The sequence below is a fragment of the Melopsittacus undulatus genome, chromosome 5, assembly GCF_012275295.1.
Source record: "Melopsittacus undulatus isolate bMelUnd1 chromosome 5, bMelUnd1.mat.Z, whole genome shotgun sequence".
Taxonomy (NCBI): Eukaryota; Metazoa; Chordata; class Aves; order Psittaciformes; family Psittaculidae; genus Melopsittacus; species Melopsittacus undulatus.
This window is the reverse complement of record NC_047531.1, coordinates 46968747-46974746: the sequence shown is the minus strand read 5'-3', so window position 1 is coordinate 46974746 and position 6000 is coordinate 46968747.

The following is a 6000-nucleotide window of genomic DNA, read 5'->3' as shown; positions in this document are numbered from 1 at the left end:
CCAGGGATCTCAGAGCTGAACTTTCCTCATTCATTTTCCTGCTGCCTTCAAATATCACTGCAGCACATTTATCACTGCTAAATGCTGCTTGATCTGTGGTTCTGTGGGGTGTACAGAAGTTGTGCCATTTAAGGTATACCAGTGCTGCTAAAGCAGCGCAACACCTGCAGTGCAGATGCAGTTATCTGCATATATGCAGTTAGAATAAAAATGCCATCTGCCTGCACTGCTTTATGCCTGGAAGGATGGGGAATAATATGAAATCCTAATACAAATGGGCCTCCCAGTATATCACCTAAAGGTATAATAGGAAGCTGTAGAAATCATGTCTGGGAAACAAAAGGACTTCTTCTTTCCCGTGCAAACAGTGGGACAGACTGGTTCAAGGTAATCATCTTAAGCCTTGGAGCTACAACAGTAGCTGTGTGGAGAGTGCATGGGGATGCAGACCATAAGAAAATAAAACATTGGCTCTCCCCACCTTCTTCCCCTTGTCTGCCTATCATGAGTGAATCAAAGGTTGTTGGAGGCTGGAGTCTATGTCAACAGGCCAGCAATGAAGGGTGCTGATGCAGTCCTCCAGTAGCCTTGCTGGAGCCACAGCCCCTGCATAAATACATCCCTGGCTGTGCCTCTGAAGTTCCTCAGGGATGTGCCACCCTCTCCTCTTTCAAACACAAGTCTTTAGCACGGCCATGTCATTATTATTCAGCCTACACAGGCACACAGACGGTACGAATCATTATTTGCAACTGCTTGTTTCCAAATAGGCTGGAGGCTGCCCAGCTCAAGAGGGGCAAATGCCCCGCCAGAGGCAGCATTCATTCCTCATGTAATAGGCGGACAGAGGGAAGGACAAAGTGAAACACCCACTGTGGTGGCTGGGCACATCACACAAACAGAATGGCTGTTATAATGTAATTTACGTTCGTTTCCGTGAAGCACCCTGTTTAGTGGAGCCCCTTAGCTACAACACAATTTACTACATGGCTGATCTATGAAGTCAAGGCTAGTTCTTCCACCCTGATCGGTTTATTGAACAGCATCTGAATGTCATCATCATACACAAATGCCAAACTAAGGTGGTCCGCAGCACGATTCAAATAACAAGAGGAGCCATCTCCCAGGGCAGAGAATAGCTTGCAGATACTTTCTACAGCAATCCCTGTATCACCTTTCACTTCTGCGACTGATGCAGGGATAAAGAAAGGGTGTGCAGTTGAAGCAGGCCCACACCCTGATGTTTCCCAGCTGTTCAAGCCTTCCCTTGAGATGACTGCCATCTGTGCAAATTACAACAGCATGAATTATGCCTCAGGATCCAAGCCACAAGAGTGTTTCCAGGATTGCTCCAGCTTTCCGCTATTCCAAACATTTTGCAGGTCCCTCCTCTTCTGCTGCTAAAGCTTTAGCTCTTTGTGTCCTCTGCACGAGCAGAGTTTTCCAGTTCCATTCCTTGTATTTTCCTCAGTCTCAACTTTCAACTGGAACTTCCACGTGTCCAGTCGTACTTACTCAACTTTCCAGATCACAACACATACATTATAGATGACTCCACCTGCTGGCTATTCAGTAGTCCAGCATTTGTATCAGAGGGAGTATACTCCTCATATAAACATGATCCAAAACTCATGCCCTTAGGTTGTGTGTTGAACCAATAAGCACTTCCAATCTGAATTTACCCTTTCACAATGCTGTTTGTTGCTAATACAGCACACATTTCAAATAAGGGTTGAAAACATCCTTCTTTATTTTTAATGTGATTTCTCCACTCTAGAAATAGTTACTGCCTCTTTGGCTTCTGACCCAGATTAGAAGCTGGCAGTAAAGCACAATAAATGCTCTGCATACGAACCAAGGGGTTATTTTCAAGTTAAGCAAACCCCAGTTTGTAAAGAATATCCCCTAAGTACGTGCTACATCTGCATGAATGCTTAGAGTTCACATAAAAACCTGATGCATGCACAAACACAGAGCCAGCTGGGTCAAGAGAACTGACTCTGTGAGAGTGCGAAGAAATCCTTGTCTTGTGATTCAGCGTGACATTTAAGCATTCACTTAACTGTAAGCATGAGAAATATCAGTGCTATCAATGAAGTTATTGACATGCTTCTGGACAAGGCCGGTCTGAATCAGGGCTGTGCCTTGTGTGCGTGGCCAGAGCGCGTGTGCAAGCTGCAGGCAGGGGAAGCTGCCTACATCTGTCTCAGAACACGTACGTCTCTTTTATCTCCAAGAAAATGAAATCATTTCAAATGCACTTTGTGGCCCCCACTGAAAAAATAAACAGGCTAACCCTCTCTCCCAGGATCATCTGAAATCCAGACACACATAATCTACTACAGGAAATATAAATGCCTAATGCAGTTTTATAGGCGACTGGAGGGTGCCAAGTTTGCTAGCCCACACAATAGGTTGCAGATTTCTGTGTGGAAAGGGAGAAAAGAAGGGGGGAGGGATGGACTTCAACTCTTCTTGTACTCCTCAAACCTTGGGAACTTCAACTGTGGCTGCTGGCAAGAAGGGGCCACTAATCCTGCAGTCTGTAGCAATCAGAAACACAGCCATATTTAGTCATGTTTTCCAGCCCCTTCTCCTGTTCCTGCCTGCTCCACAGCCGTTTGGAAGGCGAGCAGGGCTACAAATTCAAACCAAAACAAAACATTACCAGCCCATGCAGAATTCAGAAGGGGAGATCCGCAGCTATGCAAAGCTGATGATAAAACCAATGTGTAAATCCCTGCCTGGGTGACACTGGAGCTGGCCGGGGACACCCAGCCCTGCACAGTATGGTCTGGCTGACCCAGAAATCGTCTGTATGACTCAGGATTACCATTGCCGTGCTGGCCCCACTCTCTCAAAGGCTTGTCTCTGACTTCATTAATACCACTTTTCTTCACACAAGTTGCACTCAGGTGGAGTTGAGGTGGTTTGAGTAACGTGGGTTAAATATGGAATGGGGAAATTGCCATAGTCTCCCAAGTATGTGCTATAAATTCAGGCAATTTAGGGTGGAGGAGAAAGCTGGAAGCAATCTGAGCCTATATTTCAGCAGTGGGAATGCACAGGTAGGGCACGTAAATAAGTGTAATTGCAGTACCAGGCTGTAACCATGTCCTTCTAGAGGAATCACTTTAGTTTTAGCTCCCAGATTCACTTACACTGATTTTTAAAGACACAGCATCTTTTTCTCCCTTCGATTCCCATTCTTCAGCCATCAGCCTGTTAACATGCCTCAGCTGTACATCCCTTATTCTAATACACTTACCAAATAGACTTTGCATTTGACCTCAACACTGAATTTCATCAGTTTGCAGTATGTATATTTAGAAGCTAATTGCAATATTGATGTGATGGGCTTTACCCTGGATACCATCCACATTGTGCTTAACGCAAACTTCCATACACGCTGTGTCTATTTACACCCATATATAAGCTTATGGGTACACATATGCACATGCACACATATACCTGGAAGGATTTAAGAAAGCCTCAGCACTGCTCTTCGCTATTCCTTCACAGTCTGCTTCATGCACACAGGCTGCTCACCACTCACGTTGCCTCTCCCAGGACCCTCATCTCCTCCAGCTGCCCATCCTGCTTGGAAGCAAATGCTCTGCCCTCCCACCCCATGCATGGTGCCAGATGCTGGATCCCCAGGGAGCCCCTGGGCACCTGCTGTTAGAAGTTTGTTGGGGATTTGGGGGCACATCCTCGACTTGCACCCTCCTGTGCAGCTCCCCATTGGCCTGGACTGATAGGAACATGAGCCTGTGTGTGTGTTTTGGGGCACTGGGTGTCTGTCCTCACTGCAGTTCCTTGGCCAGCATCCCTGTGTCTGCTACAGCGGGTCAGTCCCTTGGAAGATGCTTTCCCCCCTGCACTCCTCAGCCTTCTGCTTTTGTCATTCTTCTATTCCTTCCCTTTCCTGCAGCAGGAACTTTCCCTTGGGAGCCATTAGTAGGGGAAGAGAGATGAGAAGAAACAAGAACCAGAGGTTCAGATTCTGAACAGACAAGAACTCACCCTTCCACTGCCAAATCCTCTTTGAAAGTTCTGAGAGCTCCTGGGAATGTGACCTGCATCAGCTCAGCCCTCATCTTTCCCAGCACCCACCAAGGTCACTGCAGCATACCCAAAGTCCCTCCACAGCGTACCCAAAATCCCCATGGCCATCCTGTGTCACCAAGCCCAGAGCACTGCTGGCAGAGACATCACCAGCAATCCCTTTCATTAATTGCTCGAGCTCCAACTAAAACCACTGTTAAAGCTGTTTTCAGCTCCTCTATGGGACAGCTGCTTTAGTGTTAGTTCATAGGAAAGCTCTCTGTTTAATATAAAGCTGTTACTAAGATGTTGCTTGATTTTGAAGATCACCTCATGCTATCAGCTCTGTGCTGTGGGGAAATGTCAGCTTAGGTGTCACAGCACCAAACCAGTTCAGAAACAAGCCAAAGAAAGTTACCAGCTGAAGTAGAATCATGGAATTGACTTGGCTGGAAAAGACCTTTAAGATCATCAAGTCCAACCATTACCCCAAAACTGTCAAAGCCACCACTAAACCATGTCACTGAGGGCCTGATCTACATGGTTTGTGAACACTTCCAGGGATGGTGACTGGGACGGGATGGGATGGGATGCCCTGGGCAGCCTGTTCCAATGCCTGAACACCCTCTTGTGAAGAAATTGTTCCTAATGTCCAATCTAAACCTCCCCTTGTAGAGCTTGAGGCCGTTTCCTCTTGTCCTGTCACTTGTTACTTGGGAGAAGAGACCAGTCACCTCCTCTCTCCATCCTCCTTTCAGGTAATTGCAGAGAGCAATAAGGTCCCCCCTGAGCCTTCTCTTCTCTACATTACCGTCCCACCAATTCCCACAGCCATTCCCCATCACACTTGTGCTCCAGACCCTTCACCAGCTCTGTTGCCCTGCTCTGGCCCCTCTCCAACACCTCAATCTCTTTTGTAGTGAGAGGCCCAGAACTGAACACAGGATTTGAGATGCAGCCTCACCAGTGCCCAGTACAGGGGATGATCACTGCCCTGGCCCTGCTGCCACACTATTGCTGGTACAGCCCATGATGCTGTTGGCCTTCTTGGCCACTTGGGCACAAGCTGTTCATGTTCAGCTTCATCAATCAACACCCCAGGTCCTTCTCCATGAGCAGCTTTCCAGCCACTCTTCCCCAAGCCTCGAGCACTGCATGGGGTTGTTATGGCCCAAGTGCAAGACCTGACACTTTGCCTTGTTAAACCTCGTACCACTGGCCAAGCCCATTGATCCAGCTTGTCCAGATCCCTCTTCAGAATTTTCCTTATCCTCCAGGAGATCAACTCTCCCACACTCGTGGTCCTAATTTACTAAGGGTGCACTCAATCCCCTCATCCAGATCATCAATGAAGATACTAAACATCACCGGTCTGAGAGACCCCACTCATGGCTGATTGTTAACTTACCACCACTAAATTGCCATTTACCACCACTCTTTGGGCTTAGCCATCCAGCCAGTTCTTTATCCAGTGAAGATCACACTTATCCAGGCCATAAACTTCCCCCATGTGCTTTTGCACTCAGGCTAGCTGAGCAGCCTGGCATCCGCGACCCTCAGAAACAAGCCCCTGCTGCAGTGTGCAGCTGGCAATCACATTTCATCCTGGCACAGATAAACTCCTTCTGCACTTCCTCCGTGCCGCCAGGCACAGCACGCCTGCCTGGGAGATCAGGTTGTAATCAAGCTCAGCAGGGCTCATAATCAACACAGGTAAGTACACATCGCGTCTTGCTGTGCCTCGGAAAGAAATAAGGCGCAATCTTATACACCTGCTGTATCGCTGATAATTCCTCCCCTTCCTCCAGCTTCCGACCCAGGAGAAGTTTCTCCAACTGAAACCTTTCTTCATGAGTTCTCTGAGATACTTAATATTTAAGTGCATCCCAGCCCATCGATTGCAGCCATATTCACATCCCCCCCTGGTTTTACCTGACAGTGTCTGCATAAGCC